Source organism: Rana temporaria, chromosome 1 (assembly GCF_905171775.1).
Source record: "Rana temporaria chromosome 1, aRanTem1.1, whole genome shotgun sequence".
In the NCBI taxonomy this organism is placed as follows: domain Eukaryota; kingdom Metazoa; phylum Chordata; class Amphibia; order Anura; family Ranidae; genus Rana; species Rana temporaria.
The window spans coordinates 687240973-687267166 of record NC_053489.1 but is presented as its reverse complement, the minus strand read 5'-3'; the positions used below and the strand labels follow the sequence as shown (position 1 = coordinate 687267166).

The 26194-nt window shown below is 49.1% G+C and overlaps 1 protein-coding gene and 1 long non-coding RNA gene across 3 annotated transcripts in view; both read left to right on the top strand.

Moving 5' to 3' along the window:
- Positions 1 to 26194, top strand: part of LOC120924718 (cytosolic phospholipase A2 gamma-like) — a 553986-nt gene that overhangs the window by 353740 nt on the left and 174052 nt on the right. The gene's annotated exons all lie outside the window — the stretch shown is intronic.
- LOC120924722 lies at positions 4843 to 7584 on the top strand. Its single transcript, XR_005746412.1, has 2 exons — positions 4843 to 6979; positions 7097 to 7584. It is a non-coding gene; the product is annotated as an uncharacterized LOC120924722 (long non-coding RNA).

Below are 26194 nucleotides of genomic sequence, written 5' to 3'. Positions count from 1 at the left end.
GTTAACCTCGGACTAAAAGCTCTGAACCCGTCAACCCTACTGGACCAGGAAAGGTCCAACCGGGTTGCCGGAGCAGGGAGAAAAAGGGGGGCCATTGTGAAGGATATGCTTCAGTTTAAATTCTCCCTGCTAGTTATGCTGTGTGTGTGTTAGAGGTAAAAAGGATTCATGTGTTACAGGCTGTTGAAATGTTAATGTCCCTCCCTCAGCCAGCCCTATTTTAAAGGGTAATTGATCTATTGTGCTGTGTGAAGAAGCCTTGTGTTTACTGTTTACTGTGATTAGATAAGTGGCTTATGTTAATTATTCTGATTGCTTCATTGTGGTAATTACCTCTTCTGTATGCGGGGCCAAGCTGTCTAGATAACGTATTCTGTTACAACTAGTAATTACCTTCACTGATGTCATTATCTAAAGAAATGTGTCTTCAGAGTCGGCTCCGAAGTGTCTGCCTATAATCTGTATGGAAGCCCCCAGTGTGAGGGGGGGCGGAGATTGTCATTGTAACAGTTTTGTAATTACATATAAGCTGTGTGTAGTACCATTAAAGCTCTTCTTGTTCCAGCATTAAGCCTTGGCTCATGTGTGGATGATTCTGTGATTTTCTTTTATGGGAAGAAGGGAATGCTTGACGGGGATATCATTCTAATTCCGTCACAGACACCTATCAGCAAAAGTATTCAGGCATAGGACACACCCCTTGCCACACCCCCTTAAAGGAGAATTGTACAAAAAAACAAGATTGGCTCAACCCACAAGTGCTTTTTTTACCACTACTATTCCTTTATATTGGCTTTTGGAATTTACAAATGCAACAATTTAGGAATCGCATGAAAGGTCTAGCACTGGAAAACACTTTGATAGATAAAAAGTGAATTTTATATACATCTGTATAGATCAGACCAAAATGAGGGACACATGAGGAGTAATGAGGGACAGAGGGACATTGCTCCAAATCAGGGACAGTCCCTCGAAATCAGGGACAGTTGGGAGGTATGGAAGCGGGCTGCAACTGGAGCAAAATGTCCGGCTGGCAGTCTTGCTGTGACCTCATTGATCTCTACAGGCGAGTTTGCCAGCTGGTGCCATCGGTCAGACTCTGCAGCCCGAGTTTAAAAGGCCTCGAGCAAAGGAGGTATTACCATCACCAATACATGAATGCTTCCTGCTGTAAAGTGAACTGTCACTGGTTGCTTGGCAACCATTATCCCCGCCTTGTAAACAAGCCAATGGTCATCCCAGGAGGTGCCACTGACCAAATCGCCATGACCGTATTTGATGAAGATTGTCAGACAATTCCCAGCCAATGTTCTAACTTTCATCTTGGAGCTGTCATTTCTTTTTTAGAATTCTTAAAAAAATATAAAAAATAAAAAATGTTCCCCCAAATCCACACCAAACATGTTCCGGGATTAGCTGAACTTTTTTATTCAGTAGTTTTGGATAAAGTAAGAAATAGTTAAAAGAAAACTTTTTAGACCATTGCCCCTCCCCCTGTTAGGTCACCAGTTACAAAGAACTGAAGAGTCATCATAGATTTCCTGTAGATTGTGTGATTCAGAATCTGCAAATATTCTGAAGAAATGAAGGAACGCCCCATAAAGAAATATAAAAAAATGACAACATAGATATTTATCACAGCATTTGCCTTTGAACGAGAATTATTCTACATCACCAAAAAACACAAATAAGTGTAATAATAAAAAGTAGCCGCAAAAAAGGGGAGTGAGGCCCGGTTCACACCTAGACATTGTTTAGTGAATATTCCGTTTTGCATTAACACACGACAGTCCATGTAACACGGGTTCCTATGGGTCACATTCACAGCTGTGCATTTTATAGAAAGGGCCGGGATATTTTTTCTGTTTTTTGGTTCCAGAGACTTCAATGGATCAAAATGGTTTATTGAAAAAGACAAAATGCACCCGGAATATGTAAACTGTAATCTGCATAGGTGTGAACCAGGACTAAATGTAACAAATACCATATTTCTCAGATTGACAGATCACCATCTAGTGGCAGAACTTGTAAACTACAGGCTGCTACGATATTTATTATACAGAACTCTTCCTCCCACTTCTTGAAATGAAGAGAAATAAATACAAATCTGCACCATATATAGAGACAGGTAGGTAGATTCAGGTACGTTGCCGCAACTTTACGGCGGCGTAGCTTAATGCATTTAAGCTACGGCGCCGTAAGTTAGCGAGGCAAGTACATGATTCACAATGTACTTGCCTGCTAAGTTACGGCGGCGTAGCCTAAAGCGGGCGGGCGTAAGGGCGCCTAATTCAAATCTGTGTAAGGGGGTGTGTTTTATGTTAATGGAGCTTGACCTTATGTTTTTGAAGTTTTTTCTTAACTGCGCATGCGCCGGGCGCCTACATTTCCCAGTTTGCATTGCGGCTACGTCCGTCGCACGGGCCTATTGATTTCGACGTGGACGTAAACGACGTAAATCCGTATTCACGGACGACTTACGCAAACGACTTAAAAATTTCGAATTTCGACGCGGGAACGGCGGCCATACTTAACATTACTATTCCATCTATTTGATGGAATAACTTTAGGCCTGTAATGCGTTACGTAAACGGCGTAAATTTACTGCGGCGGCCGGGCGTACGTTCGTGAATCGGGGTATCTACTGATTTACATATTCTACGCCGACCGCAATGGAAGCGCCATCTAGCGGCCAGCCTCAATATTGCAACCTAAGATAGGACGGCGCAAGCCGTCGCATCTTAGATATGTTTAAGCGTATCTCTGTTTGAGAATACACTTAAACATAGGTCGGCGCAGATTCAGAGTTAGGTCGGCTTATCTGTAGATAACGGAGAACGGCGTTCCTGCACTTTTTTCACAGCAGGAACGCAGTTCCCTTTGCAGGACTAGAGCAGCCGAGCCGCCCGAGCCAATCCTTCACTAAGCGCCGATTCCCAGCTCCAGTCACTGTCAGGGGCAGGCCAACCTTAGTAATCCTTTATGTTACTGGCCGCTTCCTGTATATGGATTCCTCGGGTAGTGTGCGGGTATTCCTTCACTTCCTCGATGCCGCAATGTCTCCTGGGAGCTTTTGCCATTGTTCCCAGGAAACATTGCGGAGGTCTACCGCGAGTTATCATGGGATTTAGAAAGAACTTGCTTAAAGTTCTTTCTAAATCCTGCGATAACTCGCGGCAGACCTCCACAATTGCGGTTTAGTAATTATGCATTTGAGCGCATCATTTTATTTTTTTTGGTGGGGGAGTGGATCTTGGGTGGGAGTTCCCACACTTTTTTCCCCAGGACTTGACCCCTGGTACTATCCCATTCACAATGTCTCCCAGCTGGAATCCTGATGTTTAGAATCCAGCACAACTTAGATAATGTATCTCTGCCCCCCTTCTCTATACCCCTCCACAGAGGGCACATCTGAATTATTTAGGGCAATGGAATAAGGAGACACGTTTCTTCTTTTTCCACGTGTTATGTTACCAAAATGGTCCTTCATTCTGTCCCTTATGCCGCGTACACACGGGCATGAATCTCGTCAGGTAAAAAATGTTGTTTTTCCCGACAAGATTCTTGGCAAGAATCTCTTGCCGCCCGAGTGTACACACAGTCCTTTCAAAAGAACCGCAGTTCTCTTGAAAGGCAAGAACGCGGTGAGGTCATCGTGTATTACGAGCATGCGCTCGTCACATTCGATGCCATCGCCGCCATCTTGCTACACCCTACCTATGCCGTGGATGCTACCTCGCATGCGTCAAAGTAATTTTGAGCATGTGCGGGTTTCCACGGCGACAGGTAAGTATACAGACACTCAGGTTTCTCGTCCGGGAAACAGGCCGACAAGAATCTAGACGAGAAAATAAAGAGTTGGATCTCTATTTTTCTCGTCGAGATTCTGGGCAGATGTCCCGATGGGAAACCTGAAAGCCTCGCACACTCCTCGGTTTCCTCGACAGGACAGCTCTGCCAGCAGTTTTCTTGCTGAGAAAATTGAGCGTGTGTACGAGGTCTTAGTGTTCTTTCAGTCAGGTGGTAAGATTACCACCCTAAGCAAAGTGATCCACAGTGAATCGCTTTTCAGAGGATGGTATGGCAGCGGCTGGCAGGCATTTAGAAGATGGCACTGCCCCCCACTGATGCCTGGGAGCTTTTTTCTATTTTTGTTACTGTTTCTAATTGCTGAAGAACAATTTTACATTGTAGAAGCGGGCTGCAACTGCGAGCAAAATGTCCGGCTGGCAGTTGTGCTGTGACCTCATTGATCTCTACAGGCGAGTTTGCCAGCTGGTGCCATCGGTCAGACTCTGCAGCCCGAGTTTTAAAGGCCTCGAGCAAAGGAGGTATTACCATCACCAATACATGAATGCTTCCTGCTGTAAAGTGAACTTTCACTGGTTGCTTGGCAACCATTATCCCCGCCTTGTAAACAAGCCAATGGTCATCCCAGGAGGTGCCACTGACCAAATCGCCATGACCGTATTTGATGAAGATTGTCAGACAATTCCCAGCCAATGTTCTAAATTTCATCTTGGAGCTGCCATTTCTTTTTTAGAATTCTTAAAGAAAAAATATAAAAAATAAAAAATGTTCCCCCAAATCCACACCAAACATGTCCCGTGATTAGCTGAACTTTTTTATTCAGTAGTTTTGGATAAAGTAAGAAATAGTTAAAAGAAAACTTTTTAGACCATTGCCCCTCCCCCTGTTAGGTCACCAGTTACAAAGAACTGAAGAGTCATCATAGATTTCCTGTAGATTGTGTGATTCAGAATCTGCAAATATTCTGAAGAAATGAAGGAACGCCCCATAAGAGGAAGTTCAGCACTGAGGATTTTGTATAAATTCCCCGACAGCTGAAGAGAAAAACTCATTCCGACCTCCACCATTGATCTCTGTTCTCATCAGAACCCGACCTTCACATAGAAGCAGAAGATGAGCACTCTTCAGCTCTTCGCACAGACAGACCTCCAGGGAGAATCTGTGACCATATATAAGGACACCCCTAACCTGTCAGCTAATAATGACTTTGTAAAAAGAGCCCGGTCCCTCATAGTCATTGGAGACCCGTGGATTGTCTTCAGCGGAGCTGAATATCAGGGGGATTTTAAATGCTTCCCAACAGGAAAATACCAATCACTCCTCCCATTTTGGGACCAACAAATCAGCTCTGTGAGAGTGGTGAGTGGCGGTCTGGCCAGTCCAAATATCACCCTGCATGATGAGATCAATTATAGGGGCCAACCGATGCTCCAGAAAGGACCTGTGCCATCCCTGGATAAATTAGATTTCAGGGTATCATCATATAAAGTGGCCAGCGGAGCTTGGGTCTTCTACTCTAATGATAATTTTAGTGGCGATAAGATGATCACACTGACATCAGACGCAATTCCAGATATTTCCACCATTGGCTGGAAAAATAAAGTGAAATCCCTGAAGCCATATGAAGATAAGTGAGATGTGGTGGACTGTCCTCTTCTACACCGTCTTACCATGAAATCCTGAGCCGCGTTCTTTTCTCTGCATCACCTTCTATTCTGCGGATTTCTGCTTTTATATAAGGCCTGCCTGTTACAGAGAGTCCAGATTCCCATCACACCGATCCTGACAAAGAACTCCAGAGAACACCGATCCTGATGAAGACCTCCAGAGAACACCGATCCTGATGAAGACCTCCAGAGACACCAATCCTGATGAAGAACTCCAGAGAACACTGATCCTGATGAAGACCTCCAGAGAACACCAATCCTGACGAAGACCTCCAGAGAACACCGATCCTGATGAAAACCTCCAGAGACTAAAACATTGTCCTCCACAGGGTGAGAACCCAAACCGATCCCTTCTACAATGAAAGACATTCTCAGCTTTCCAGACAGATCAGGACACTCTGACCATCACCCATCCTAATGTGTATAAATGAGTGGCTTTCCATACTACACCACTCCTGAAGAAGGAACTGGAAGACTCAACCTTTCAATCTTATTGGCTCAGACTTTTCCTGATTCTGCCAACCTTTCACCAGCCTGACCTGATCAGAGCCAAATCCGGGTAAAATATTGACCTACAGGAGAAATGTTTTTATGAAATCTGTATATAAATGTGTTCTGTGCAAATGGGGGAAAAATGTAATGTTCTCAGATTACCTTCTCTGCAGATCAAATGTTATTTTTTTTACAAGCAGTGTGAATGGGGAAAATACCTCATTATGGCAACTAGATGGTGCTGAGTGTGTTTGAAAACAAGTATTCTCCTCAGCTCCATCTAGTGGCCATAACACGGTATTTTTCCTCATTAACATGAATAACATTCAATCTGCAGAGGTCATAAAATATGGACCTACAGGGAAAATGTTTCCTCTAATAATATACAGGACTTTTTATTTATTTCCATATTTTTTTCATATATTTTCTATCACAGGGTTATATAAATCTTGTCATTGCTTGAAGTAATACAGCCAAAATGATATCTCATCACAAAGCAGAGGATTTATAAAACAAATAATGACATTGCTGTTAAAACTGCTTATAAATGTGTTCTGTGTAAATGGGGACAAAATCAAATCTTAGATTACATTCTCTGCAGATTCAACAAAAAACAGTGTGAATTGGAAAAATACTTAATTATGGCCACTAGATGGTGCTGAGTATCAAAAAAATAAATATGCTCATCAGCGCCATCTTGTGGTCATAATGAGGTGTTTTTCACATTCACATGAATAACATTTGATCAGCAAAAACCATAGCCTCAGAACATTCTATTTTGTCACTTTTGTACAGAACAAATCTACAGGCAGGTTTGATTCCCGAACAGCTATGCAATTATTATATTTTAAACCCCACTGGAATTTTATATAAGAAAGGAAAGGAGAAGTCTAGGTGGGTGTTGCAGTGTTTAACAAATAACATAACTGAAGGTATATAAATTGTCTTTCCTTATCAAATTCTGTCCTTGTAATGTTACTTTTATATAAGAAAGGAAAGGAGAAGTCTAGGTGGGTGTGGCAGTGTTTAACAAATAACATATCTGAAGGTATAGAAATTGTCTTTCCTTATCAAATTCTGTCCTTGTAATGTTACTTTTATATAAGAAAGGAACGGTAGAAGTCTAGGTGGGTGTCGCAGTGTTTCTGATGAACGTTTCCTTCTCGGTGTCATCATCCGGACACGGCGCTCACTCCATACACACACACAGAGATCTGTGTAAAGATACAAATGTTTCCATTGGGGAATAGGCGATGTTTATTAGAAATGGAGGAGTGACTTGTATAGAGGATGTTGGGCTTCTTCTATCCCATCAATAATGACTTCTTTCCTGGGAACAATCTGTGATATGGACATTCCACACACACATTCCGGGAAGGTTGCTCAGGAAATCTGTTTTGTAGGATGAATGGATTTCAGTCATTGGATCTCTGGAATTGATCCATTGTCCACCTTCTGGAATTCCATTCATCTGATCACAGGAAAGTGACATTGATTAGTTGGAGGTTCATCAATAATCTTCATATTGATCAGATCAGATGTGTGATCTTCTCCTGTAACATGGAAATCTTTCTTCTGCTTTTCTCTCTCTAGAAATAAATGTCTTTGCATTGCAGTGATCTGTGTGTGTCTGTTATATACTGGGCTGGGATATGAAGAATCCCCGGGGGGGGGGGGGGGGAGGGACACACAGAAGGACAAATCCACACTCACATACACACATAGGCCAAGATTCAGAAGCAATTGCGCCTGCGTAACCATAAGTTACACAGCGCAATTGCTTACTTGCTCCGGCGTAGCGAATGCTCCTGATGAAGGAACATCGCTACGCCGACTGCAGCCTAAGATATGTGTGGTATAAGGCTCTTATGCCACGCATATCTTAGGCTGCATTTTTGCGATGACCGCTAGGGGCGTTCCCATTGTGGTCAGCGTATAGTATGCAAATTGCACACTAACGCCGATTCACAACGTTACGCAAGCCCTGCGTACGCAGTTTACGTCGTTTGCGTACAGCGTTTTTTTGGCGTAAGGCTGCCCCTTCTATAACAGGGGCAGCCAATGCTAAAGGATACCCGTCGTTCCCGCGTCGCGAAATTTGAATTTTATGTCGTTTGCGTAAGTGATTCGTGAATGGCGCTGGACGCCATTCAAGTTCACTTTGAAGCAAATGACGTCCTTGCGACGTCATTTGCCGCAATGCACGTCGGGAAAGTTTCCCGACGGAGCATGCGCTCTACGCTCGGCGCGGGAGCGCGCCTAATTTAAATGATTCCTGCCCCCTACAGGATAATTTACAATTGGCGACCTTACGCAGGGCAATTTTAAAGAGCGCACACGCAATTTACGGAGTTACTGCTCCGTGAATCGCGGGTAGCGTAGTAAATTTGAGGGGGCGCAGGGGAAAAACATTGCCCTGCGCCTCCGTAAAAATAGCGCAAATCTTACTGAATCTGGGCCATTGATTTCTATCATGTACACGGCTTTTCATTGTCAGAGGTCAGTGTCACCCTCTCATAATACAGAGGTCAGTGTCACCCCCCCTCATAATACAGAGGTCAGTGTCACCCCCTCATAATACAGAGGTCAGTGTCACCCCCCCTCATAATACAGAGGTCAGTGTTACCCTCCCCCCTCATAATACAGAGGTCAGTGTCACCCCCCTCATAATACAGAGGTCAGTGTCACCCCCCCTCATAATACAGAGGTCAGTGTCACCCTCCCCCCTCATAATACAGAGGTCAGTGTCACCCCCTCATAATACAGAGGTCAGTGTCACCCCCCTCATAATACAGAGGTCAGTGTCACCCCCCCTCATAATACAGAGGTCAGTGTCACCCTCCCCCCTCATAATACAGAGGTCAGTGTCACCCCCCCTCATAATACAGAGGTCAGTGTCACCCCCTCATAATACAGAGGTCAGTGTCATCCCCCTCATAATACAGAGGTCAGTGTCACCCCCCTCATAATACAGAGGTCAGTGTCACCCTCTCATAATACAGAGGTCAGTGTCACCCCCTCATAATACAGAGGTCAGTGTCACCCCCTCATAATACAGAGGTCAGTGTCACCCCCCTCATAATACAGAGGTCAGTGTCACCCCCCTCATAATACAGAGGTCAGTGTCACCCTCCCCCCTCATAATACAGAGGTCAGTGTCACCCTCCCCCCTCATAATACAGAGGTCAGTGTCACCCCCCTCATAATACAGAGGTCAGTGTCACCCCCCTCATAATACAGAGGTCAGTGTCACCCCCTCATAATACAGAGGTCAGTGTCACCCCCTCATAATACAGAGGTCAGTGTCACCCCCCTCATAATACAGAGGTAAGTGTCACCCCCCCTCATAATACAGAGGTCAGTGTCACCCCCTCATAATACAGAGGTCAGTGTCACCCCCCTCATAATACAGAGGTCAGTGTCACCCCCTCATAATACAGAGGACAGTGTCACCCCCTCATAATACAGAGGTCAGTGTCACCCCCCTCATAATACAGAGGTCAGTGTCACCCCCTCATAATACAGAGGTCAGTGTCACCCCCCTCATAATACAGAGGTCAGTGTCACCCCCTCATAATACAGAGGTCAGCGTCACCCCCTCATAATACAGAGGTCAGTGTCACCCCCCTCATAATACAGAGGTCAGTGTCACCCTCCCTCATAATACAGAGGTCAGTGTCACCCCCTCATAATACAGAGGTCAGTGTCACCCCCTCATAATACAGAGGTCAGTGTCACCCCCTCATAATACAGAGGTCAGTGTCACCCCCCTCATAATACAGAGGTCAGTGTCACCCCCCTCATAATACAGAGGTCAGTGTCACCCCCTCATAATACAGAGGTCAGTGTCACCCCCCTCATAATACAGAGGTCAGTGTCACCCCCTCATAATAAAGAGGTCAGTGTCACCTCGGATGCCCACGTGTCCCGGATTGCCGCAATTAGCAGGTCTCTCCCTTCATTCAGTGAGGCCCGGAGCAACTGGAAGTCAGTGTAGGGCCGGCCATGACAGGGTTAACAGAAACCCTAGTAGCTGTGGGGGGGAGGAGCAGAGGAGGGGAGGAGAGATCACAGATATCTCTTACCTTCAGTTTCCCGGGCAGTGTCAGCGTGGGGGAGCGAAGTTGCTGCTGTGTCTGCTCAGCCTGCAGGGAATTCGCTTGTCCCAAATAGTCACGGCGATGGCGGCGATCGAGGATTTATTCGGGAGATTGAGGGCGGAGGCGGCTATCCGGGGTGAGGACTGGCTGCAGAGGCAGGTGGGGGCACTTTTATCGCAGGATGGAGGGGACATGGGGCGCATGGCGTCGGGGCCTAGCCGAGTCCAGACCGGACAAGCAGCATCGGGGCCGGAGCACACAGGTGCGGTGCGGGCGGAGTCGGGGCCTGAACGGTCAGTCCGGGGGGCAGTGCGGGCACACGGGGACACAATTCAGGCCGCATCGGGGCCTGATCACACAGGCGTGGGAGCAGCGTCGTCGGGGCCTAGTCACACAGGCCGGGGGGCCTCGCGGACGCGCTCGTCCCGCCCCCCCCCGCCGGTATTCGCCCAGTATATCCCCGGGACGGCAGAGGGGGGATAGTGGACATAGCAGGGCCCCTTCGGGCCCCCCTGTGAAGCGTGCGGCAGGTACTGTGTCGGAAGGCCCAGCCGGGGGCACCAGGAGTAGCGTGGGTGCAAGGGGGGGACGGCCAGGGGGCTCAGATGCGGCGGCCTTGCCCGCCCGGCGTGTGGATCAGGCAGTGACGGGCCCGGTGGTGGGGTCTCGGCGAGTGGGATCGCAGGCCACGGTGGCTAGCCCCCCAGCTTCCTCGGCTAGCCACTTGCAGGAGGTGGAGCGCGTCGGCAGCAACAGGGTTACGCCAAGCAGGAAAGCTTCGGCAAAATCGCCGCACGGGTCCAGGGCCCGCAGGGGGAGTGAATCCGGCCCTGGGCCTTCGGCCTCCGGGACCGAGCCGCCCGGTGGGTCATCATCGGAGGAGGAGGATCGGTCGGAGGGAGAGCGGTCGGGATCTGAGGACGAGGTCTTGCCCAGGACGGTACCAGCAACGAGGGATTCGAGACGGTCGGCTGATGGGATTGCTTCCACGCAGCCCGGTAAGTCAATTTACACTGATGTTTCTGATGTGCAATGTGTTGATGTGGTTGAGAGGAATGTGGTTATTGCACCGGCGTCCCAGGTTACGGATGCTCGGGTGGGGATTGCTGGAGTTGATGTGGGTTTGCAGAGATTTCTGTCGGGGTTGGAGGCGCTGGTTAGTCAGCTTAAAGGGGGTGACAGACCACCCGCAAGCCCGGCGGCGGCTTGGGGGCCGGTCGGGGGAGCTACGGGGGTGGCCGCGGCGGCGGTGGCGGCTGCCACTACGGTGTTGGTGGTAGCTGGAAAGGAGGCAAGTGGGGGCGGCTTGGGGGCCGGGGCATCGGTGCAGCCGGAGGTTACCGCCGAGTCGGCGGGGGCCGCTTCTAAGAAACGGGATTTGGTACGGTTAGCGGATGAGGCCAGGGGACAGGTTTACACCTGTTACGATGCGCCGCTGGGGTCGCATCTGAAACAGGAGGTACGGGAAAAGATCTGGAAGAGCGAGTACGTGGAGATATTCGCGCTGTTACCACTGGAAAAATTCAATTTGGACAGGGTAAAACCAGAGGATTCTAAGAAGGAAGATGAGGAGAAGAGGAGGTACAGGCTAATACCTCGCACGTTTGCAAACTGGTCGCAGGCGTATTCCATTTTGGCCAGTGTGATTGGCGAGAAGAACCCTGAGCACTGCTCGGCGCTCTTCAGTTACCAGGAGGCGATAAGTGAGGCCTACAGGTGCTATGGGGGCACAGGTTGGCTTAGATATGACGAACAGTTCAGGCAACGTCGGGCGATCAGGCCGGATATTCGGTGGGACGCCAAGGACATCAGCCTTTGGATGCGGCTTATGACGGCTCCGAGGTCGTCTGCGCCGTTTTTTCAGGGGGGGGGCCGGCGGAGCCTCTTCCCTGGGACAGTCGGCCGGAAAGAAAAAAGGGGTTTGTTGGCAGTTCAACGAGGGTAGCTGCAAGTTTGGGGGGTCGTGCCGATACAAGCATGAGTGCTCCGGGTGTGGGGGTAATCACCCCTCTTGCCGCTGCTTCAAGCAGGGCAAGGGACGTCCCGGGGATTCTTTAGGTAAGAGGGAGCACCCCGGTGATGGTGAGAAGGATGCTGCCGTTTCTCGGTAGGTATCCGGACAGAGCGGCGGCTCAGCTCCTGGAGGAAGGTTTTACTGTTGGGTTCCGTATTCCTTGTAGCTTGACGGTGGTTCCGCCGCTGTCCAAGAATTTGCGTTCGGCTCTCCAACACCCGGAAGGGGTTTCTGAGAAACTACGGAAGGAAGTGGGGCTAGGCCGCATGGGGGGCCCGTTTGAATCCCCCCCTTTGGAGGGTCTTGTGGTATCAACCTTATGGGTGGTACCGAAGAAGGAACCAAACAAGTTCAGACTCATTCACCACCTCTCATTTCCGAAAGGGGGGTCGGTCAATGATGCGATTGATGCGGGTGATTGTTCGGTGTGCTACACATCGTTTGACGCGGCGGTGGGATGGGTCAGGAAGTACGGCCGGGGGGCGTTGATGGCCAAGTCGGACATCGAGGCGGCCTTCCGGCTGTTGCTGGTGCACCCGGACAGCTTCAGGTTGTTGGGGTGTCACTGGGAAGGGGAGTTCTATGTGGACAAATGTCTGCCCATGGGCTGCTCGGTATCCTGTGCGTTGTTCGAACAATTCAGTACCTTTTTGGAATGGGTGGTGCGAGACGTGGCGGGAGTGAATTCAGTCATCCACTATCTGGATGACTTTCTCTGCATTGGCCCGGGGGGGTCACGGATTTGTGCGGTGTTGTTATCTACGCTAGAACACATAGCGGAACGTTTTGGGGTGCCTTTGGCGCCCGAAAAGACGGAAGGTCCTAGGTCGGTCATTCAGTTCCTGGGCATAGTCATAGACGCCGAGAAGATGGAATGCCGTTTGCCGCAGGATAAGCTAGAAGGCCTCAAGGCGGAGGTCAGGGGCATGATTGGAGTGCATAAGGTGCAGCTGCGGGCTTTGCAGTCGTTGTTGGGTAAGCTAAATTTTGCCTGCAGGATCATCCCGATGGGGAGGGTTTTTTGTCGACGGCTGTCGGCTAGCACTGCGGGTGTTAGGTTGCCCAATCACTATGTGCGGCTCGTGAAGGAGCATAGGGAGGACCTGCGGGTATGGCACTCTTTTCTAGAGGGTTTTAACGGCAGGGCCTTATGGATGTCCGGCCCGGTCAGCAATTTTGACCTGGAGCTGTATACGGATGCGGCCGGGGGTGCGGGCTTTGGTGCCTTCTTTCAGGGTCAGTGGAGCGCTGGCTCTTGGCCGCAGTCTTGGGTGACCGCGGGCTTTACAAAGAATTTGGTACTGCTGGAGCTGTTTCCAGTGGTGCTGTCGGTGGAGTTATGGGGCACGTCTTTCCGGGATCGGAAGGTGCGCTTCCATGGGGATAACTTGGGGGTCGTGCAGGTGATCAATCGAGTTACCGCGTCTTCTCCCCCAGTGATTCATCTCCTGAGACACTTGGTGCTGCGCTGTATGCAGCTGAATGTGTTTGTGTATGCGGTGCACTTGCCAGGTGTGGACAATGTCGTAGCTGACGCTTTGTCTCGGTTTCAGTGGGACAGGTTCCGGGAGCTGGTGCCGGAGGCAGAGGAACGGGGGGTCCCTTGTCCGGAGTGGCTGTGGCAGATTCCATTGGAACAATCTCCACCTGGATTAGGAAATCGTTGAGTGAGGGTACTTGGGCAGCCTATGAGAAGGTATGGTCGGAGTGGAGCGATTTGGTGAGGGAATCGGAGGTGCACCTTTCGGGACCGGAGGTGAGGACACCGGTTCTGTATTTTTTGTCTAGAAACATGGAAGCGGGAGTGTCGTCGTCGGCGTTGGATAAGAAATTGGCCGGGTTGGCATTTCTGTTCAAATGGCAAGGGTGGCCGGATCTTACAAAGGACTTCTGGGTGCGACAAGCTCTGAAAGGGTACAGGAAACAGGGGCGGCGACCTGACGCTCGCCGCCCGGTGTCTTTTGAAGTTTTGAGAGGAATCCTGGCTAAAGTGGGGGCAATATGTTCATCCAGGTTTGAAGTTACATTGTTCCGCGCGGCATTCGCGCTGGCATTTTTTGGGGCCTTTAGGGTGGGCGAGCTGGTGAGCCCGTCGAAATTGGTCCAGGGGGGCATGGGAGTCTCGGATGTCGGTTGGACCCCGGAGGGGGTCACGTTGTGGCTCAGAAGGTCCAAAACGGATCAGAGTGGCAAGGGAAGGGCGGTTCACGTGTTCCCAATTGAAGGGTCGGAGTTGTGCCCGGTCGAGCTGGTAAGGGACTACCTGGACATCCGTCCGGGGGTGGGGGGCGCCTTTTTGGTACACGAAAATGGGTCCCCGATGTCACGATATCAGTTTGTGGCAGTGTTTAGGAAGTGCCTGGGGGCATTGGGCCTGGTGGCAAAGGAGTTCTCGGCTCATTCCTTTAGGATCGGGGCAGCTACGGAGGCGGCAAGGAATGGACTGGGTGAGGAGGCAATAAAGAGGATATGGCGTTGGGAATCCAGGCGTTTTCGATTATATGTTAGGCCACAGCTGGTGGCTAGTTTGGGTTGAGGGTCTGGGGAGTTGGTTTGGAGTTAAGGGGCAAAGGGGTGACAGTGATTACTCAAAAGCGGGTTATCTCTATGGGGGTATGTTGGTGACGTGTTTTTTTTTTTGTTTGTTTAATGTTTTTCAGGTACTGGACCGCTTTTGGTCTGGATAATGGGCCACTCCTATGTGGTTCGGGGGGCCAGACGGGCGGACGATCGCCCGACCGGTCGCCAGCTGGGAATATCGAGACAGGAGGCGAGTGTAAGATGGTTGGGGGTCCCCGGGATGTTATGGAGCAAGGTGGTGCCGGAGGTGCACAAATTTGCACGGCTGGACAGGCCACCGGAGGTTCTGGTTATTCACGCCGGGGGGAATGATCTTGGAGTGAGATCGATGATGGAGATAGCACGGGACATTAAATTTGACTTTCAGCGGATTCGGATGTCCTTTCCGGATACGATAGTGGTGTGGTCAGACATGGTGGCCAGGTCAACATGGAGGATGGCCAGGTCGGTAGAGGGGGTGAATCGGGCGCGCAGGAAGATAAACAGAAATGTGGGGCGGTTTGTGCTCAGGAACGGGGGGCTAGTGGTTCGGCACCCCGAATTGGAAGTGGACACATGGAGATACCTCAGGAGTGATGGTGTTCACCTCACGGACATGGGGATTGATATGTGGGTGTTGCGTTTAGAGGAGGGGGTACAGCAAGCGATGAGGGTGTGGAGGTGCTCCCATAGGTAAGGGGTTACCTTTGGGTGCTGGTGGCGGGTGTTTTTGGACTTTGCAGGAGAAGATATTACCCCAAAGATGGACGCCAGTACCCAGCGGTGGGAGGGGTCCTGAAGGGGTTTCTAGTTGCCAGTCTACTAATGTAGCTGGAAGGTTGGTGAATGGGGCACTGCGGTCAATGGTCGTCTTTGAGCCAGCTTCGGCTTGAGGCCTATGACCAGAGGTTAGGACACCGCAGTGCCAAAAAAGTGTTACATAGTTACAAAGTTTAAAGGTTAACGAGTTAATGATTAATGGGTCCTGCAAAGTCCAGCACCATGTTTAGAGAGGTTATTATCTCAGGAAATAAGTGTTTTTTCTCTATGTGTTATTGGTTTTTGTTATTGGTTATTTATGATTATTTAAAGAGTATTTAAAATAAAGGAGGCTGCTACGGCCAGTTTTTACTCCAACATTAAGTAGTGGTCTGATTATTTATTAAAGGTTAAGTGGGGGGTATTAACTGTAAAGGGGCTTTAGCGGTCAGGGTGAATTCTGGTATACCATAGTCAAGCCTCCAGCTCTCTCACTGGCTTTCCCCCGCGGCATGGATGTATACTGTGGCCCCGCCCCTCTTCTGAATTCCCTAGGAGGATAGGTGGCCAGAGCGCCTGTCATTGCAATAATCCTCATGGCTCCATGATCGCTCTGTAATCCTGGCCAGCACCTAGTCCTCTCATACAGCCTCATCATCTGCAGGCAGGGTTGACATCACTCACTACCTCTGCGGTGCACAAACGTTCCTAATTTTGCATAATAAACTGTGGGCACATCCAGGGGCAGACTGAGCAGCTCATGGGGCTTCCCTGACTCTGGGGTCCTCGGTTTCTGCCCGACTGATCAGTCCGCCCCTATACCGGACTGTTCGTAGAAAAAAAAAAAATAATTAACAAAAAAAAAAACGGACGGTTAGCAACACAGATCCTCACCGGGCCCCTCTCGGCTGCGGGCCCCATAGCGCCCGCGTGGGTCGCTATGGCGGTAGTTCCGCCACTGGGTGTCAGGCTATGAGTGGAAAGTGGCACACTGCATCTGGTGGCAGGCTACGGGTGGAAAGTGGCACACTGCATCTGGTGGCAGGCTATGGATGAAAAGTGGCACACTGCATCTGGTGTCAGGCTATGAGTGGAAAGTCACACACTGCATCTGGTGGCAGGTTACGGGTGGAAAGTGGCACACTGCATCTGGTGGCAGGCTATAGGTGGAAAGTGGCACACTGCATCTGGTGGCAGGCTACGGGTGGAAAGTGGCACACTGCATCTGGTGTCAGAAAAGCCCAGAGTAAATGGAATATAATGTAATAAGCGACGGGAAAACATGACAGTGTTAATAGGGGACAAAAAGCCTAAGGATAAGTAAGACGTTTTGGTATTGGGTAGAAGGGAGAGTGAGAGGGGGCTGGAGTTGATAAATACAGTTGGCCCCTCCCCCAGGGCACCACAGAGCGAGGGAAAGTTCAGAGAGCAGGAGCCATGTCAGATGTGGAGAAACTTCTGGCCCAGCTTCGGGCAGAATGAGTGACACGGGGCGTAGCTCCAGGAGACCCTGGGGCTGATGCTGGCAGGTATGGATACTGGTTCCAGTACTGTGGGGAGGGAGGCCGGGCAAGCTCGGAGGTCCCGGCCTCCGGAGCACTTCTCACTGGACCCCTCCTCTCGGGCTCAGCGGCAGCATGGGTGTCCCTCGAGGGCCCCTTCGGGCCCCCCTTCCAAGGGTGCGGAGCCAGTCGGGTGCGGGACCCTCGGCATCCAGGGACTGGTCGCTTGAGGGGCCTTTGTCAGGAGAGGATGAGTGGCTGGGTCTGCTGTCGAAGGGTGAGCTGACCGGTTCGGAGGATGATCGTGACCCCGGAAGGACAGCTGCACGGGTGGAGAGAGGCCATTCGGCTGGTGGGACATTTTTCAGGCAGCCCAGTAAGTCAATAATTTCTTCTTCATGTCAGGCTGCTAGCATGGTTGGCGTGGGCCGGGAGTGTGGGCCTAGTGGGGGGTGATGGGGGGGCCGCAGCGGCATGGGGCTCAGCGGGTGTTTCTGCTGGGGTTTTTGGCGGGGCTGAAGGTTTTAGTCAGCTGGTTGGAGAAGGGGGACGCAGCCCCACCAGCCTAGCGGTGGTGTGGGTTCTGCCGGTAGGGGGGCCTGGGGTGACACCCGCAATAGTAACCATGGCTGCTGCAACTGTGGTGGTGGCTGGGGTTGAGCAAACCCGAACTGTAAAGTTCGGGTTCGTACCGATTTTTTTTTTTTTTGGACTCGAACCCGAATAATTTGCTGAAAGTTCGGGTTCGGAGTTCGGCTATGTAATGGCCCTGCACAAAGTGTCATTTCTGAAAGGAAAAAAAGTCATTTAAAACCGGCTTTGCAGCTGTAATGAATTGTCGGCTCTGGCAATTTCATCGCCGACCTTCTCTCTCCGCTGGACACGCAGCCCAGCGAATGAGGCAGCCGGAGTTTTGACATTTCTTATATACGGGAGGCGGGGCCACCCATCACGTGACCCCATCCCCCTCTGACGCACACTCTGCTACGTCACTGGGAAAGCCCAGACATCCCCCTTGCGTCAGAGGGGGCGGGGTCACGTGATGGGTGGCCCGTCTCCCCTATATAAGAAGTGTCAAAACTCCGGCCGCGTCATTCGCTGGGCTGCGTGTCCAGCGGAGAGAGGAGGTCGGCGATGCTGCTCTGGATGGATGGATTTCTCATCGCTGGACCAGAAAGATCACCCGTCGCTGGATACAGACAACGTTGGAGTGGGCAGCCGGATCGAGATCGGGATTACTACCGCAGGATTTTTTTTATTTTTTTTATTAATAAAGTACTTTTTTCTAGGTGTGTGTGTGTGTGTTTTTTATTTTAACTATTTACACTTCCTTCATGAAATGGTAGAGGTACAATGTACCCCATTACCAATTCACATAGGGGGGGCAGGATCTGGGGGTCCCCTTTGTTAAAGGGGTCTTCCAGATTCTGATAAGCCCCCCGCCTGCATACCCCCACAACCACCAGGCAAGGGTTGTGGGGATGAGGCCCTTGTCCCCATCAACATGGGGGCATCCTCCCCATGTTGAGGGCATGTGGCCTGGTACATTTCAGGAGAAGGGGGGGCCGCACTCTGTCCCCCCCTCTTTTCTGCGGCCGGCCAGGTTAACGTGCTCGGATAAGGGGTCTGGTGTGGATTTTGGGGGGAACTCCACGCCATTTTTTTTTAAATTGATGGCGGGGTTCCCCGTAATATCCATTCCAGACCTGAAGGGTCTGGTAATTGAATCTGGGGGGACCCCCACGCAATTTTTTTTTATTTTTTATGAATGAATCCTCTCTGAATTGCCAAAGCCGGCAATTCATTATAGCCGCGAGTCCGGTTTTAAAATACTTTTTTTCCTTTCAGAAATGACACTTTGTGCAGGGACAGTTTATTTTTATGTTATTTTAAGTTATTTCCCTATCCACATTTGTTTGCAGAGTACTTGCCATGCTCTTCCCGACATTTTGCTGCCATTTGCAGCCCTCTAGCCCTTTCCATTTGTTTTTTAGAGACATTTTAGTAGTCAAAAGTGACTTCAATGGGGTTCGGGTTAGGGTCAAGTTCCGGTCCCGAACCCGGACTTTTTTCCGAAGTTCGGCCGAACCCGCAGAACCCGAACATCCAGGTGTCCGCTCAACTCTAGTGGTGGCTCCTGCAGTTTCAAGTGAGGTAGCGAGCCAGGGGCAACAAACGGCTGTGAAGTCATGGGTGCGGGGGAACCCACAGGTAAGCAGGATGTCATTAGGCTGGCTGACTTGGAAAAATGAGAGGTATATGTGAAGTGGAACAATCAGTTGTTTGCAGAGCACACATTTCGTCTTTTTGATATAATGCATCTTAGGCCCGGTACACACGAGCAAACATGTACGATGAAACCGGTCCGTCGGACCGTTTTCACCTTACATGCCTGCCAGAGGGCTTCTGTACGATGGTTGTACACACCATCGTACAGAAGTCCGCGCGTAAACAATAGGCGGGGTGTGTCCCCGTCGTCGCCGCGGCGATGACGCGGAGACGTGGGCGGGCCTGCCATTTAAAGGCTTCCACGCATGCGTCGAAGTCATTCGACGCATGCGAGGGACGGCGGGCGCTCGGACATGTACGGTAGGTCTGTACTGACGACCATACATGTCCAAGCGGGCAGGATTCCAGCGGACGGTTTTAAAACACGTCCAGGAATATTTGCCCGCTGGGAAAAGGCCCGGCGGGCAAATGTTTGCTGGAATTCGGCCCGCTCGCGCCTACACACGACCGAACATGTATGCTGAAACTGGCCCGCGGACCAGTTTCAGCATACATGTTTGGTCGTGTGTACGGGGCCTTAGGCTAAAATTCACTCACCATTCGTTCAAGTAAAGAAACATCACCGCACTGCTATGGTAATCTTCATACTGGCAGCTTCCTGACGTGGAAAGTTGGCTGTATGCAGAGCACATAGCCAAATCTCCTATCTCCTGTGCTAAAAAGGCACACATTTTGTCTTAATGATATGTAGCGCCTGGTTACTTTAGGTACCGGTGCTATTTAAATTTCGAGGGAGATCAGAGTGTAGTTGAACTCTGATCCAAATTGTTATGTGCAAAACAGGGTCTCTGTCTCAGCTTGGCTGTGCTGTGGGCTCATTCTGTTGCACTGGGGTGTTCTTCCCACCCCAGTGCAGTAGGTGGCAGCAGTGGAGTCGAGGTTTGGGTGCTCTTCCCCAGCAGCCAATCAAGAGGGTTGAGCCTCGCTGTGCATGCTGGGGAGGGGTATTTATGGGGCAGACACCATTGGTTCTGGGTCGTCTTCTTCTTCTGGTGTGGCACTAGGGTTGCCACCTCATCCCTTTAAAACAGAACACATATGAATTACACAGGCTCTGAGGCTAATTTAATGCAGGTAAGGCACCAAATCAGTCTAATTACCACCTTAAAGGGGTTTTCCACCCATTTTTTAAGTTTATTAAAAGTCAGCAGCTACAAAAAGTGTAGCTGCTGGCTTTTAATAAACAGACACTTACCTGCTCCAGCGTTCCAGCGACGCGCCGGGAGGGGCTCCGCTCCTCTCCCCCCCTCCTCGGCCGGCGTCTTCATTGTCAGTGTGGGCACCCTATGCGCATGCGCGAGCGTCACTGCGCATGCGCGAGCGGCACTGCGCATGCGCTGTTTGATTGGACAGGCGATCGCCTAGGACCTGTCACGTGTCCTAGGCGATCGCCTACAGGGAGGGGCTGCCAAAAGGCGATATGACGTATCGCCTTAGCAGCCCCTCGGCGGAAGGAGGAAGTGGGACAGGAAGTCCCACTCCTCCTGAAGCCCCCACTCCCCCCCAAAAAAATTACATGCCAAATGTGGCATGTAAGGGGGTGAGGAGTGGGATAAGCGGAAGTTCCATTTTTGGGTGGAACTCCGCTTTAATTAGCCACAGAACCTGTGTAATTCATATGTGTTCTGTTTTAAAGGGATGAGGTGGCAACCCTATGAGGCACCCACCTTTAGGGTGGCCACATCAGGGCGCCCTGGCGTTATGGCCTACCTGGCCAGGGCGTGCGTGCTATGCGGTGTTCCTGGTTTTCGGGACCATGCTGGTCCGGAACATTTGCGCAGCGACGGGGACCCAGTGATCGACTGGGTCTCCACCTTTGAGGATCCCAAGCTGTATTGCTGTTCGGTGGGGAGTCCATCTGAGAAGCGCCATTGAGAGGCTGGCGGTCCAATAGGATCTCGACAAACCCCTGGGGATCAAGGTAGCCAGACACTGAAGGATTGATCACCTGTCAGTCGGTACCTGGGCGACATTAAGAAGGAGATCCAGGCGTAACTCACCTAAGGAGGGTTACCTCCGTATCTACAGATCAGAGAGGGCCTGTGAATGAATGAATGAATGACTTGTATAGCGCTACTCATGCAAATTGAATCGTCTCTGGGCAGAGGTGTCTCCCTGACGTCCATTCAGGAGAGTCTGTGGCAGAGACTTTTCCTCAAGTTCATTCAGGAGGGTCTGTGGCAGAGACTTTGTCCTAAAAAGGTTTGAGTGATACTCTGGCTGCCAGGACAGTGGGAGAGGCCTGTCCGGGTATGCTAACCCACTTAAGCAGGAGTGGCACAGAGAAGTGTTATACTTGGGAGCAGGACTGTTTCCCTATTGCTACGCCTGAATTTGCTATTCTCTTTTCTTCCTTCAACTTTACCTTCTTCACCACAAGTTTTATTGTTTTTACCCGGCTGGGTAATAAAGAGCACAGCAAAGAGCACCTGTTGCGGACATTCCTTTACTTCTTCTGTGTGAGACACTCTCAGCCCTGTTGCTGAATGATTCTTCCTCTCCTGTGACGTTCGCTGGCTCCTAGCTGCTTAAGCGCCTGATTTCCAACTGATTTCCGAAGCTCTGGATCTGCGGTTTCGTGGGTCTCTTGGTCTCTGGCTCTTGGATCCCCCCTGCTCTCCTCCCTGCCCTTAGTTCCTGTCAACTCCTGGGCGATATTTACCAGATACATCAGAGTGCTGCAAGGAGGACAATAAGGAGAAGACTACAACAGTAGCTCTGCCATTTTTGTATTATATTTCCTTCTCTGTTCCTGGAGTTCCCCCACCTGCAAAGAGCAGGTGGGGGAAGGTGAAAGGAGACGTGGGATTGGAGCAGTATAGAGACCTTTTAATTATTAACAACATTACACATTAAAACTTTGAATGTGGACTTTGAATGGCCCCTAACAGACCCCGCGGTAAGGCACAGACTGTTACTCTGTGCTCTTCCCCCATATCAATGGCAGTAAAAGCTACTGGAAAATCAGTGGTAAAATCTCCTTAAACTGCTCAGGCAATGGGGATACTGGTGGAGACTAAGACTGCGGTGGAAAAAGAGGTAGAGCAACCCTCTTTTGTTAACCACTTAAGCCCCGGACCAATATGCTGCCTAAAGACCCAAGGGGTTTTTACAGTTCGGGACTGCGTCGATTTAAAAGACAATTGCGTGGTCGTGCGACGTGGCTCCCAAACAAAATTGGTGTCCTTATTTCCCCACAAATAGAGCTTTCTTTTGGTGGTATTTGATCACTTCTGCGGTTTTAATTTTTTGCGCTATAAACAAAAATAGAGCGACAATTTTGAAAAAAATTCAATATTTTGTACTTTTTTCTATAATAAATATCCCCCAAAAACATATATAAAAATATTTTTTTTCCTCAGTTTAGGCCGATACGTATTCTTCTACCTATTTTTGGTAAAAAAAATCGCAATAATCGTTTATCGGTTGGTTTGCGCAAAATTTATAGCGTTTACAAAATAGGGGATAGTTTTATTGCATTTTTATTTTTTTTATTTTTTTTACTACTAATGGCGGCGATCAGCGATTTTTTTCGTGACTGCGACATTATGGCGGACACTTCGGACAATTTTGACACATTTTTGGGACCATTGTCATTTTCACAGCAAAAAATGCATTTAAATTGCATTGTTTATTGTGAAAATGACAGTTGCAGTTTGGGAGTTAACCACAGGGGGCGCTGTAGGAGTTAGTGTGTGTTAGTGTGTGTTTACAACTGTAGGGGGGTGTGGCTGTAGGACTGACATCATCGATCGAGTCTCCCTAATAAAAGGGATCACTCGATCGATGCGCCGCCATAGTGAAGCACGGGGAAGCCATGTTTACATACAACTCTCCCCGTTCTTCAGCTCCGGGGAGCGATCGCGACGGGGCGGCTATAAACGAATAGCCGCGCCGTCGTCCCGGATCGCTCCCCGAGGCTTACTGACCGCCGCATGTAGCGGGGGGGTCCCGATCGGATCCCCGACCCACGTCAAGCAGAGGACGTACAGGTACGTGCATGTGCCTGTCCGTGCCATTCTGCTGACGTATATGTACATGAGGAGGTCGGCAAGTGGTTAAAGATATTATGGGAGCCATCAAAATAAGTAGCGAGGCTCTTACAGCAAAAATGGATGCCGTATCGTTAGATGTCAGTATAATGAGACACGAATTTGACAAGATACAGCAAAAAATATTAGCAATAGAAGCTCGGGTCACAAAAGTGTGAAAAAAAATGTATAATGAAGTGTGGCATATACAGGGAGTGCAGAATTATTAGGTACGTTGTATTTTTGAGGATTAATTTTATTATTGAACAACAACCATGTTCTCAATGAACCCAAAAAACTCATTAATATCAAAGCTGAATATTTTTGGAAGTAGTTTTTAGTTTGTTTTTAGTGTTAGCTATTTTAGGGGGATATCTGTGTTTGCAGGTGACTATTACTGTGCATAATTATTAGGCAACTTAACAAAAAACAAATATATACCCATTTCAATTATTTATTTTTACCAGTGAAACCAATATAACATCTCAACATTCACAAATATACATTTCTGACATTCAAAAACAAAACAAAAACAAATCAGTGACCAATATAGCCATCTTTCTTTACAAGGACACTCAAAAGCCTGCCATCCATGGATTCTGTCAGTGTTTTGATCTGTTCACCATCAACATTGCGTGCAGCAGCAACCACAGCCTCCCAGACACTGTTCAGAGAGGTGTACTGTTTTCCCTCCTTGTAAATCTCACATTTGATGATGGACCACAGGTTCTCAATGGGGTTCAGATCAGGTGAACAAGGAGGCCATATCATTAGTTTTTCTTCTTTTATACCCTTTATTGCCAGCCACGCTGTGGAGTACTTGGACGCGTGTGATGGAGCATTGTCCTGCATGAAAATCATGTTTTTCTTGAAGGATGCAGACTTCTACCTGTACCACTGCTTGAAGAAGGTGTCTTCCAGAAACTGGCAGTAGGACTGGGAGTTGAGCTTGACTCCATCCTCAACCCGAAAAGGCCCCACAAGCTCATCTTTGATGATACCAGCCCAAACCAGTACTCCACCACCACCTTGCTGGCGTCTGAGTCGGACTGGAGCTCTCTGCCCTTTACCAATCCAGCCACAGGCCCATCCATCTGGCCCATCAAGACTCACTCTCATTTCATCAGTCCATAAAACCTTAGAAAAATCAGTCTTGAGATATTTCTTGGCCCAGTCTTGACGTTTCAGCTTGTGTGTCTTGTTCAGTGGTGGTCGTCTTTCAGCCTTTCTTACCTTGGCCATGACTCTGGGTATTGCACACCTTGTGCTTTTGGGCACTCCAGTGATGTTGCAGCTCTGAAATATGGCCAAACTGGTGGCAAGTGGCATCTTGGCAGCTGCACGCTTGACTTTTCTCAGTTCATGGGCAGTTATTTTGCGCCTTGGTTTTTCCACACGCTTCTTGCGACCCTGTTGACTATTTTGAATGAAACGCTTGATTGTTCGATGATCACGCTTCAGAAGCTTTGCAATTTTAAGAGTGCTGCATCCCTCTGCAAGATATCTCACTATTTTTGACGTTTCTGAGCCTGTCAAGTCCTTCTTTTGACCCATTTTGCCAAAGGAAAGGAAGTTGCCTAATAATTATGCACACCTGATATAGGGTGTTGATGTCATTAGACCACACCCCTTCTCATTACAGAGATGCACATCACCTAATATGCTTAATTGGTAGTAGGCTTTCGAGCCTATACAGCTTGGAGTAAGACAACATGCATAAAGAGGATGATGTGGTCAAAATACTCATTTGCCTAATAATTCTGCACTCCCTGTAATGGAAAAACAAACTATGACATTACGGGATAGAGCAATTGATACAGAAAGCCGACTGAGAAGGAATAATATCCGGATTTTGGGCCTACCAGAGCGGGCAGAGGGAGATAATTCTGCATATTTTGCAGAAAAATTACAAATAGAGACCATTGGTCTTACATTAAGAACTCCAAAATTTGTAATAGAAAAAGCACGTAGGATCTCTCTCCGTATCCCAAAACCAGGGGCATTCCCTCCTTCAATTTTTGCTACGTTTACTAAACTACAGAGACAGAGATCAAATTCTATCAGCCGTTAAATAAATGGAGATATACAATTCGAAAATACAAAGTTATTATTTTTTCCAGAACTCACGGAGAGGATTCGACGGCTGGAAGGTGCCCATAAACACACACTTGCTCTTAAGACGCTGCAGGACTTAATCCAGGCACGAGCTGAACTTGTGGAGGTTATTGGTAAACAGATCAGGCGAAAATTCATTCTGGCCAAAAAAACGTTTTACGAATATGAAAACAAGGCTAGCAAACTGCTTGCGAGGTCCTTACAATCTAAAAAAGCCACGACAACCGTCCACTACCTTACTGACGAACAAGGTCATAAACTGCTCTCTTCCCCCGACATTGCTAAACATTTTGTTAATTACTATACGAAACGTTATAATTTACTCTCACCTGACTCTCCTACTGCGCAAGTCGCGAGACGGGGAATGATGGAGGAGTTTTTGAAGGAATTTGGCCCCACCCACTTGTCGGAAGCTGCTAAAACTGAGCTTGACAGACCCCTTAACAACCAAGAGGTGGAAGTGGCTCTGAAACAAATGAAATCAGGCAAAAGCCCAGCCCCAGACGGCCTGATGGCGGGCTATTACAAAACGTTTGCGAAAACTCTCACACCATTATTTCTCTCTGCCTTCAACTCCTTTGCTAACCGCTCTGTACCTCCCTGAGACCTTCTGACTGCTCATATTGTAGTAATACCGAAACCCGACAAAGACCTCTCCGTAGTAAGTAATTATAGACCCATTTCACTGCTCCATGTTGACTTGAAATGGTTTGCCAAAATGATAGCGAATAGGCTTCTCCCCTACCTCCCCAAACTTGTGGATCTGGACCAAGTCGGTTTTGTCCCAGGTAGGGAAGCGAGGGACAATACCCTTAAAGCCCTGAATGTCCACCATTGGCTAACCTCCACCAGATTT